The sequence below is a fragment of the Mandrillus leucophaeus genome, unplaced genomic scaffold (assembly GCF_000951045.1).
Source record: "Mandrillus leucophaeus isolate KB7577 unplaced genomic scaffold, Mleu.le_1.0 Scaffold492, whole genome shotgun sequence".
NCBI lineage: Eukaryota > Metazoa > Chordata > Mammalia > Primates > Cercopithecidae > Mandrillus > Mandrillus leucophaeus.
The window spans coordinates 2,033,342-2,045,040 of NW_012105276.1; the positions used below are offsets into that span (position 1 = coordinate 2,033,342).

At 41.7% G+C, this 11,699-nt stretch overlaps 1 long non-coding RNA gene across 1 annotated transcript; it reads right to left on the reverse strand.

Annotated features, from left to right (window-relative positions):
* Positions 1–303: 303 nt before the first annotated feature.
* Positions 304–6,682, reverse strand: LOC105550628. Its single transcript, XR_001007754.1, has 2 exons — positions 6,534–6,682; positions 304–1,947 (listed from the first exon to the last, which is right to left on the reverse strand). It is a non-coding gene; the product is annotated as an uncharacterized LOC105550628 (long non-coding RNA).
* Positions 6,683–11,699: the final 5,017 nt, after the last annotated feature.

The window sequence follows — 11,699 nt, forward strand, 5'->3', positions numbered from 1 at the left end:
AGGGGTCTTGGACATGACCAAAGTAGAGCTTAGGAAGCTAACCTCGTTAGATCTCAATAAATACTTGTTGGGTTAATGAATGAATGATTCAGATTAATATCAAGACAGAGACATGAATCTGGCCACTTAGGAATATGGATTTCACTAAAGCCCAATGAAAAACAATCAGAAAGTGATATCAGATCAATACCATTATTAAAGTTTTAAGTTATTTATGGCTTTCTAATAGGTTCTTCTTAATGTAACAAAAGTCTTGAACAAATGTGACACGTGGAATGTGATAAAAACACAACCTGACTTTTGTTCTTATTGATCCTATAAAGTTTATTTTGTATGGTAATCTTTTCCTGCCTTGGATGAATACAGTTCACCCCAAGGTAATTTACAGTCTGTCTTGTGGTCATTTTAAGTTACAAACACAGCCCAATCCACACATTAGAATACCGAGCCCTGGAAAAATCTAAAACCTTGAATTTTATTTAATGTTGAATTGTCTCCCTTTCTTGGGCAGCCCCAGTATGAGCTGGCTGCCTGCAGTGAGAGAGGAAGGCTTGGTCCTTCATTTCTCTTTTCCTGCTCCTCTTCCTCATTAGGCTTGCCCCTAGGGTTGGGACATAAAGAGAGGAATCAAAAATAGTAGAAGGGAATTTTCTTACTCAGCCCTATCTGCCATAATTTGACTTTGTGCTGAGTGTGGGCTGACGTTTAAAGCTGATATTCTCTTGAGCACTCTTTTGGGGGGTACCCCCTCTGTGGGATCTCTGGAGCTGTGTTGATGCCCCTTCTTCTGCTGACAGCTCCCCACTTTAGAGGATCCACCCCCACACACTGTGGAGTCCCATTGCCCCTTCTAGGAGGTCCTCTCTGATAGAGCCTCACACAGCCTCAGGATCGCTGGTCCTCTATCCTGCCGTACACTGGGGGAACACGCCTTGTCCTTCCACTGCAGGGGCTTGGGGTTGCAGGAATTTCCCAGAGGTAGCAGCTACTTGCTTTGGCTTCATCATCCTCAATACAATTGGCCAGCTTCTCTCTTACTCTACAGATTTTCTGGGGCAGAAATCAGTCCTCAGCTCACTGTCTTTCAAACTTCAGGTGACTCACATTAGACTCTCAGAATGGCCGTGTTGAAGGCCCTCAAAACTTGAGGGAGGTTCAGGTGTCCCCTCACCCCTTATTTCCTCTTGAGATACAGGACTTCAGGCTTACAGCAAAAACTTCCAAAAAATCCTTCTCACTAGAATTTTTCTTCTTTCTTCTTACTCTGCAACAAATCTTTTCTATTCTTGAAGAGAGAAAGAAGCCCTTGGATAAATGACCTTACATTTTGAAACCAAACCCAAACATCAGGGTTTGTTTTGTTTTAGATTTCTCTTACGGTGTTCTGTCCCATGCACACATTGGTACCTGAGAGCTACAATGTCAGTCCCTCTGGAGAAACTGAGGTGAGAAGTGTTCTATTTTAACATTAGGTTATGTTCACCTAACAAACTATGTAGGGCATTCAATAAAGTGGCTTCAATTCTCCTCAGTGAATACTCTTGCTGTTTTAAAGCCTGACATTGAAAGAACTTCCAAGGTAACCAAATTGGTAAATATCATTTGCAGTTTTGACTGATTGTGACTATTGCCTGATCACCAGGGGTAGGAGCTTACACAATTTGGCAGAGGCTTTCTTTAAGAAAAAGAATGCAAAGTTAGGAATAAAAAATTGGTTGTCTAGAAAATAGAAAAAATAAAAAAGAAATAAAAAATTAAAACAAAAACACAGATAAAAAATTGGGTATGTAAACAACTATTTACTTGGAATGAGAAAAATCCACAAATTACAAATTTTAAAATGCTTATCCTTTTGTGTTTCATAAATGTGATAATTGGGTTCTCACATGTGAGTTGTGTGAGATGTGCTTCCTTCAAACCCTGTTACAACATCCACACATACCCTGTCTGTCATGAAGGAAGAAAAATTAAAAAAGAATAAAATGTTGACAAATACGTCACAAACATCAAAAGTCCAGGAAAAATTATGTAATTCTTTTATTAATGAATTGTCTTACATATACCTTTATAATTCTTTTGAATTTTAATATAACCAATAATTCTGAATAAATACGCAAAGCTACATGAAATTAAGGTGCATAGAGGAGTAAGTAAAATCCATTTTAAACATCATTGCATTAAGCTACTTACTTATTCTTATACTACGTACATGGGCTTATTTTATAAATATTTGTGGTGATTTTATCACTGGAATGTTTCTTTAGGTTGTTGTAATTTATTGATGAATACTTTTTCATTCTCTTTTCTCTAAATCTGCTCTTTGTCTTCAGGATGCGATGTGATCCAACATATTGGGATGTATAAAATACATGACTAAACAGACACAGTCAGTGTGAACCTGGCACTGGTTTGTGTCCTACAATACAGGATTTCTGATAAATTCTATTTTGTGTGATTTACCTCAAAAATAAAAAATATTGGGTTTATAATTGCATATACTGCTTATCATGTATATTCTCGACAGGACAGAACTTCCATTTTGACCAGGCGTCTTTGAGAATTAAATCCTCTGCTCAGACTTTTACATAACTGAAGATTGGCAGAATTTTCCACAGGCTAGCTTCTGGTTTCATACTTTTGAAAACTTTGTCTATGTGATTACCCACAGACTTCCAATGCCAAGTACAATAGGTTACATTAAAATCACAATATGACCTCTAGCGTTGCACCTGTCTGGCAGATATTGGTTGAGTAGCAAAGGAGCATTGGAAATATTGCTGGAAGCCATTCCTGCACCACGATAGCTAACAATAACTTAGATATGGAAGTGAACCACATATAAATAACCTTCTTAACCCAAACTCTATGTCTCTTCAAGTCAGCTTCCCCTTAGCTGAATCCAATCACTCCTTGCCTCTTTAAAATCACCCTTGACCAGGTGCGGTGGCTCACACCTGTAATCCCAGCACTTTGGAGGGCCAAGGCAGGCGGATCACCTGAGGTCAGGAGTTTGAGAACAGCGTGGCCAACATGGGGAAACCCCATTTCTACTAAAAATACAAAAAAAAAAAAAATTAGCTTGGTGTGGTGGTGTGCACCTGTAATTCCAGCTACTTGGGAGGCTGAGGCAGGAGAATCACTTGAACCCTGGAGGCGGAGGTTGCTGTGAGCTGAGATGGCGTCATTGCACTCCAGCTTGGGTGACAGAGCAAGACTCCATCTCCAAAACAAACAAAAAGACCACCCTACAGAAGAGCAAATGTAACAGACAGTAAGCTGGAGAGGAAAGAGTCAGAGGTCTTAACCGATTGTAGTTAACACCCTACAGAAGAGCAAGTGTAACAAACGGTAAGCTGGAGAGGAAAGAGACAGAGGTCTTAACCGATTTTAGTTAACCTAGCTCACAAGTTTTACAAAAGCTTATGACTATGGGAACACATTGCTTGGGTCCCAAGCATGAAAATGGCTTATGCAAGGGAGGGGGCCTAGAACTTTATTAACATCATAGTAATTTGCCTTGCCAACCAGGAATGAGCCCTGCTTGGATGGACCAACTGTTCACAGTGTATTTACAGTTACAGAATTGGCACTCTGGTGTGCTTGTGGGCAAATGTAGGTTAATATGTGTTACTGCCAGAGTTTAGCAGTTGGTCAACCTCCAACAGAAGTCAGCAACTGTGTAGAATTTCCCAGAGTTTTAAATGTATGTCTTAGCCCTAAAGGCCTTTGGAAAGTTATTGGTCTTGTTAGTGAGTTCATATACCACTGAAAGATATTTGACTAGAAAATGACATTTTAGTAAACTGGTAGGAGGAGACTCATAAAAGCACCACGAAGACACTGGGAAAATTAAAGAGAGCACAGTAAGATGTCTTATCAGTTTATGATTCTCTTTTGTACACTAGTACTTAATAAGGGAACAGTCACAGTTAGGAATGATTTCAGCTACAAGTAACAGAATAATTAACTAATGGTGGCTTAAATAATAAAGATAATTAACTCTTAGGACAAAAAGTCTGAAGGTAGGTGACTGATAACTCTGCTATTTTAGGACTGTGTGTCATTACCTTTATGATTCTCACGGTAAAAATGTGGTTGTCATAGCTCTGGGAATCATTTGTGCAAAGGCAGAAAGCAGGAGGTAGCTAGAGAGTGTGTGTCTATCTCCTTTCAGTAAAGAGGAGAAATCTTTCCTAAGCAATTTGCCATCAGAATTGCTCTTTAAATCTCATTGGCCAAAACTGGGCACATGGGCACCCCTAGCTGCAAGGAGGAGTTGGGAGAGTGAATATCTGGCAAAGGGGTATGAGAGTTTCTTGACTGGCTTAGACTTGTCATGCTTTATCTTTCAGGGCTGGGCACATAGCTGTCCTGAAAAAGAATATGGATTTTATTAGTAAGGAATAAAAGGGATATGGCTATTGGGTGGCAATGAATGTTACATGCAACCAGAACCTTTGGGTTTAGTAAAACTATCCTTTTACTTGGCAATTATCAAACTAACATGAATTAAGAACATATGTGAATACAAACTATCATTTCATTAGCAAATATTCTGTGCTAGGAACTTGGTACTAGATGTTAGATATACATTATCTGCAATTTTCCCAGCAGTCCTGCAAGATAAATATTATCCCTGTTTTCAGAAAGATTAGGTTACATCCCAATTAGAGAAATAAGTAGCTCTATTCTGACTTCTATCATTAAAGTCTTGCCTTTCTTGAACTTCAAGTAAATTAAATCATATAGGAGGTATTTTTTGGTTTCCAACTTCTCTTGCTCAGTATTAGATTCTGGACTCATTCATGTTGTTAATGAATACCAGGAATAATTTATTTTTTATTGCTGTGTACTTATTGTTTGAAAAAATAAAAATTTATTTATTTTACTGTAGATTGACATTTGGGTTGTTCCTAGTTTAGCGAAATGATTAAAGCAACTAAGATTATTATATGTGACACAATTAGATCATAAATTATATTATTATATAGCTATATGATTGAAGCAACTAATATATAAGTATATATCTTATATTATATAACATATTATATTTACAGAAATGACCAAAATAAATCCGACAAAAAGTACTCCTTTTTGTTGGATTTGCAATTTGTTGGATTTACACACAAGAGTAAAATAAGGTATTTTTAGCTTTAGTAGATACTCTCTAAAAGATTTCCAAAGTAGTTGTAACAAGTTACACTCCCGTCAGCAAATTATGAGAGATTCATTTGCCAATGTTTGGCTTCGTTATATATATTATTTTAGAAGGTAGTAAGGAATATGGTATGTGCTATGGAAAAGGAGAAGTTGGGCAAGATAAAGGGGATTGGAAGTACTGGGGGAAACTACAGCAGTTTGAAATGTTAAATATGTGGTCAGGATTGGCTTTTACTTATTATTATTATTTTTTTTTGACAGAGTCTTGCTCTGTTGCCCAGGCTGGAGTGCAGTGGCATGATCGTGGCTCACACTGCAGCCTCAACTTCCCAGGCTCAAGCGGTCCTCCTGCCTCCCAGGTAGCTGGGACTACAAGTGTATGCCACCGTCCTCTACAAAAAATGTATTTTGTATTTTTTGTAGAGATGGGGTTTTGCTGTGTTGCCCAGGCTGGTCTGGAACTCCTGGGCCCAAGTTATCTGCTGCCTTCACCTCTCAAAGTGCTGAGATTACAGGTGTGAGCCGCCATGCCTGGCTGGCTTTTTTATTTTATTTATTTTATTTTTTTTGAATGTGCCGGCTGAGCAAAGTCATGAAAAAGTAAGGGAAAGAGCTATGCAGGTATGTGAGGAAAGTATTCTGGGTAGAGGGAAAAGCCAACACAAAGGCTATTAATAAATTGCTGGTATGTTCCAGCAAAAGCAATTGGTCACTGTGGAAGAAATAGAGTGAACAAGGGAGAAAGCTATGGGAAATAATATGACGGGAAACAGCCAGACCATGTAGGGCCTCAAGGACATGGCGAGTGCTTTGGCTTTTACACCGAGTGAAATGGGGAGCTACAACAGGGATTTGAGCAGATGAGTGACATAATCTGATTTACACTTAAAACAATTCTGGTTGCTAGATTAAAAATAACTGTGGGCGGGAGCAGGGAGATGAATTAGTCTATTGCAGGAGGTGACAGTGGCTTTGACCAAAGTGGTGATAATGGATGCTCCAGGCAAATAAGGTGTCAAAAGCCAAGGTGCAGAGATGGAAAGTTCAGTTCGAGGCCGGTATCAGAACTGTGAGCAAACCAGTTGTCTTACTAACGGGGGAAGGAAAATGACAGCTGCCATTTATTGAACATTCACTATGTGGCAAGCATTGTGCTAAATGTGATACTCAGGCGACCTCTTTTAGTCTCCATAACAACCTTGTAAAGACATTTAGAATTTAGAACCTTTCATAGTTACATGACTAAAACGTAGCACATCTGGCATTCTAACCCTTCATATCATTCTATTCTAGCGCTAAGGCTAGAAGGGAAACTTGAAGCCAGATTGTGGAGGGCCAAGAGGTTTGAACTTTTTCCTGGTTTGAACTTTTACCTTCTCAATCTTTTTCCCGCGTCCCCACATTTGAGCTGCAGGATACCTCCAGGAACTGCAGCTCAGCAACAGAGGTTCAGCGCGAGCGCGGCCTGGGGAGGGTCATCGCCTTTTTGGGCGTGTGGGGAGAAAGGCGGCTCGCCTTGTCGTGGCTGGCGATACCCCTCTCCAGGAAGGGTGTGACTCCCCGCTTGGGGATCCTCCCTATACGTAAAGAGGAGGCTCAGCAGAGCCTTAATGAGAGATCATAGAGGATCGACAACAAGGGTCCGGAAGACGAATTGGCAGTGAGGTGTATGGATTCGATACAGAAGCTGGAGGTAGAGTCCAGCTAACAGACCACTGCAGTTCGACGGAGCCAGAGTGGGGCAACGAGGAGAGATGTCGGGGAGGGAAAGGGGATGGGACTTGGGGACTGGAACGGCTCGAGGGCGACGGAGACAGGGGAGTTAGGCTCTAAGGATTCTCTTACGGTGCCTCCTCCCAGTGTCCTCGGGTGGCGGCTGCACAGCCCGCGAGCCCTCGGAGCTGCCGTGAAGCACCTTGGCCACTAGGAGGCAGGCCCGCCTCATCTGGAGCCCCGGCTGCCGCTCCCTCCAGGGAGGGCAGGGCTGCTGCTTAAATTCCAAGTCAGGTCAGCCCCTGGAACGCTTAATGGGAGCTTGGATTTAGAACAGTTGATTTTCATTGAGAAGGAAATTTGGACGGTCTCCCACTTGATTGAAAACGGCTAGAAACAAGGCTTACGGTAGAGCAATGAATGCCAGAGTGCAGGCGCCGGTGCCCAGGCGGCCCGGGGAACATGAGGGCCGGAGGAGGAAACAGCTGCCTGCAAAACACCAGCAGCGCCCTTAATTAACACCAGTCCTGGCCCGGGGGATTGCGCTTCCGGAAATTCCCACCTCCTTTCCCTGCTTGCCCAGGGCCATTCCATTATACAATTTCTTACGTTTTTCCCAGTCCCGGGTCTGAAATGGAAAGAGGTGTTACCCTAGATGCCCCGAGACAGCGGGGCCGCAGAGACCTCGCACAGCCGAGTAGCAGTGGAGCAGGTGTGTGTGCGTGTGCGTGTACATGTGTGCATGCTATGAGGGTGTGGTGTGTATAACATGCTCCCATGTGTCTATGTGCCTGCTCTGCAGGGGGAATGCTAATGTTTGTTTGTTGTTTGGCTTCAGCCCAAAAGAGAAACAAATAATGAGGTGAACGGAAATGAGCTGAAGTCTCTGTTTTCACCGCTAATTAGCCCCCGTCGATTTTGACGAAGAAGACATACAATAGACACAAGTGAGCAACGGATGAGAAACTCAGAGACCTAGGCTGGGGAAAGGGCGTCTGGTGCGGGGTGTGTGGGCAGGGCTAGGAAGGGAATCTCAGAAGCCCGGTGCCTGGATCAGGCCAACAGGTCATTCCCACCCTTAGATGAAAATCTGCGCATTATTCCATCTTGGCTGGCATCTCTTATGGGCTGGCCTTCATCTTACTAAAGGCCATTTCACTTTTTGAAGGGTTGACAGTTACCTTCTTCACCTTCCCCTGGGCAGTTCTTTGTTCTCTTTGTCAGGCTGGCTGCTGTCCATATTTCTCAGAGCCGCGGTCACAGCCTCTTACTCACCAGCTGCGCAGACAAACCCAGCCTTGACCTGGCTCTGCACTTCAGCATGTTGCCTGCTGCTCCTTAGGCTCTTCTCTTGCTACCTGTGAAAGGTCAGATGCAGAATGGTGAAGGCAGAAACAGACTGTCTGATGACAAGGTGAGGAAGAGCTGCCACTTAATATGCCTGTGTCTATTGATGTGCGAGTGAGCGGGAAAGGTGGTGGTAGAAAGTCATGTTAGAGACCTCTGTGGCAGACCCTTCACTTATCAGCAATGCGGGGGTCCCTGTCTGTGGTGCCCCCACAGGCCCAACTCATATGGGCTCCAGAGACACCAGTTCAGCTCAAGAACGTGTCCCCCAAGTTGCCAAAGTATGTGTCCTACCCTCAGAGAACCTGGTCTCTCCAGGGCTCTCATTGCCCCTTGTGAACATATGCCTTGCTCCTTGAGCATGAATATGAGAATTAAAAAAAATTCTTCACCCAGAGCAAGTTCTCCTCAGACTTGTACTCTCGTATATGTGTGTATGAGAGGGAACTTCATTTCTTCCACATCCTAATAAATATAGAGAATGATCACTTCTTAGAAATTGTTGTTCACAGCACTTCTGGGTTGTTGCTAGTCTTTATCCCCTTTCTTTTTGCTTGTCCCTTTAGGGCACAACTATCACAGTCCAGGTTTTCTTTCTAGTGCTGCTCTTCTTCTTCTTTTGTTTGTTTGTTTGAGATGGATTCTCACTCTGTTGCCCAGGCTGGAGTGCAGTGGCGTGATCTCAGTTCACTGCAACCTCTGCCTCCTGGGTTCAAGCGATTTTCCTGCCTCAGCGTCCCAAGTAGTTGGGATTACAGGCACGCACCACCACGCCCAGCTAATTTTTGTATTATTAGTAGAGATGGGGTTTCACCATGTTGGCCAGGCTGGTCTTGAACTTCTGACCTCAAGTGATCTACTCTCCTCAGCCTCCTAAAAAGCTGGGATTACAGGCATGAGCCACTGTGCCCAGCACGCTCTTCCTTTATAATTTGGTAGATTGGGCCATGGTGGGAGTTCTCAGACTTTAATAATAATGATAAAAAAAACTTCTAAGAAGTTTGTTTTAAATGCAGATTTATCAGGTCCTGCCCAAATCTATGGAATCAGAATTTCTGGAGTGGTATACGGGAATCAGCATTTTACCAATCCCTCTGCTACCTCCTCCTCCCCTAAGATCCGAAGTCAAACGGTTCACGGAACACATATCATAAAACGTGGTGCTGAAGGAGGCCTTGAGCCCTTGTCTTGGTCACTCAGGCTGCTATAACAAAACACTGTAAACTGGATGACTTATAAACAACAGCAATTTAATTCTCACAGTTCTGGAGGCTGGAAGTTCAAGATCAGATTTGGCGTCTGGTGAGTGCTCACTTCCTGTTTCCTAGAACAGTCCTTTTCCCCGGTGTCCTCACCTAGTGAAAGGGGCAGATAAGCTCCCTTGGGCTCTTTTATAAGGGCACTGATCTCACTCATGAGCCCTCCACTTCATGATCTAATCACCTCCCAAAGGTCCCACCTCTTAATACCATCACCTTGGGATTTAGATCTCAACACATGAGTTCTGGAGAGACACAAACATTCAGACGACAGCTGTCCCCCTTTTTTTTTTATGTTGAGAGTTCTTTATATATTTTAGATCAAGACCTTTCTTAGATATGTAATTTCTAAATATTTTCTTCCTGTCTGTAATTGGTCTTTTGATCCTTTGTCCAAGGTCTTTCACAGAACAAAAGTTTTTAATTTTGATGAGATCCAATTTATAAATTTTTCTTCTTATGGCTCATGCTTTTGATGTCAAGTCTAAGAACTTTGCTTAGTCCTACACCCCAAAGATTTTTCTCTTATATAGTTGTATGTTTACGTTTGAGTCCATGATCCATTTTCAATTGATTTTGGTATTGGTTTAGGTCCAATTGCTCCAGCACCATTTATTGAAAAGGTTATTTCTCCTCTATTGCATTGCTTTTACTTCTTTGTCTAAAATTAATGGGAATTTTGAGTGGGGCTATATCTGTGTTCTCTATTCTGTTCCACTGATTGCTTTGCCTGTTCCCTCTACCAGTACCATACTGTCTGGATACTGCAGTTACATATTGGGCCTTAACATTGGGAAGAGTGATTCTTCCCACTTTATTCTTGTTTTTAGTTTTTTTTGTTTGTTTTCTTTTTTTTTTTTTTTTTTTTTTAGCAATTCTTCGGTCTTTCCCTTTCCATCTAAATTTTAGAGTAAGCTTGTCTATGTCTATGAAAAAAACTTATTTAAATTTTGATAGTAATTGCATTAGCATGATGTAGTTACAGAGATGAAATTGTGTGGAAAAGTTGGGCAGCCGTAGTTGCTATATGATTTGTTAATAAACTTTGATCCTTCTAGAATCCTAGAACCAGAGAGGACTCAACACTTTAAACTGACTCCAGGGAACATTGTAGGATCTTGGGGGTTCATACACTGTGTTTAGGAAAACGGAGCTGTCTTAAGAGAAGTTGTACGTACTTCTGTGAGAACCGAATGTTCTCTCTTATGGCTGTGAGAACCAAATGTTTACTTAGGTAAAATTGATCTTCACCTCTACTTTATCAGGGAAGGAAGAGCTGAAGGACCCTGGGGATGATTGAACAAAAGCCTCTCACCAGCACGCTCAGGAATTGTCCTGAGGGCAGCAGGAGGAGTGGTAATTCTTCAAGAGAAGGTGGCTTTGCTGAAAGCCTTTAAATTCAGCTTCATTACTCGCCAGTCTCCTTCCTTGTGTTCTGACCGTATTTCTTATCCATTAGGCAGCCAGCTGTTAACATGAGATCCTCCTGGTTTTGCATTCTTTTCTGCAATGTTGACACTTCCTTCTAGTCACACCCTTTGGCGCTCTAATCTGTGATCTTAGTTTTAGTCAGTGATGAAGATATTTCGCACATTAACTCTTATTTCAGTTAACGCCAGATGAAGTGAACTCAATTCCTCTTCTCTTCTCACACAAAAGTTGGCCCCAAACTAGTTCAAAAATATCTTTGAATTCTTTCTTGGCTAGTGTCAGTTATTTGTGTCCCTTTAGTGATCTGATTAATATTGGCTTTTGTGATGGCTGTCACGTCAAGACAGCTGCAAGCATTGTTAAAGAAACATTTGATAAGAGGGACTACTTACCTGGAATTCACCCCCAGACCACTGAAATCTTAACTACTGTTGACAGTTTTGTGTATCCTTTAAGGAGTTCTTTAACTCTGAATTCTATAGAGAAAATAAAAAGATTTGTTGAAAATGTCTGACCCCATGTGGGTTGAGAACTATATCCAGTTAACTAAACTGTAAACAGCTAACTGAATCTGTTAACGGTTAAGTATGTTATCTATAAAATAAGCTTCAAGTAGCACTATGTGTTGTAACTTCTTGGTGCCTCTAAATTAAGAGTTAAACCCTTAGATCTGGCTAAGGAAATGACTTTATCTTAGCTCAAAGGAGACCTTTTCCTCAACTCTTCCTCCATTATTTTTATTCTCTATTGTTTACTTATCATCTCATATGTCCCCTGTCATGTTACTTT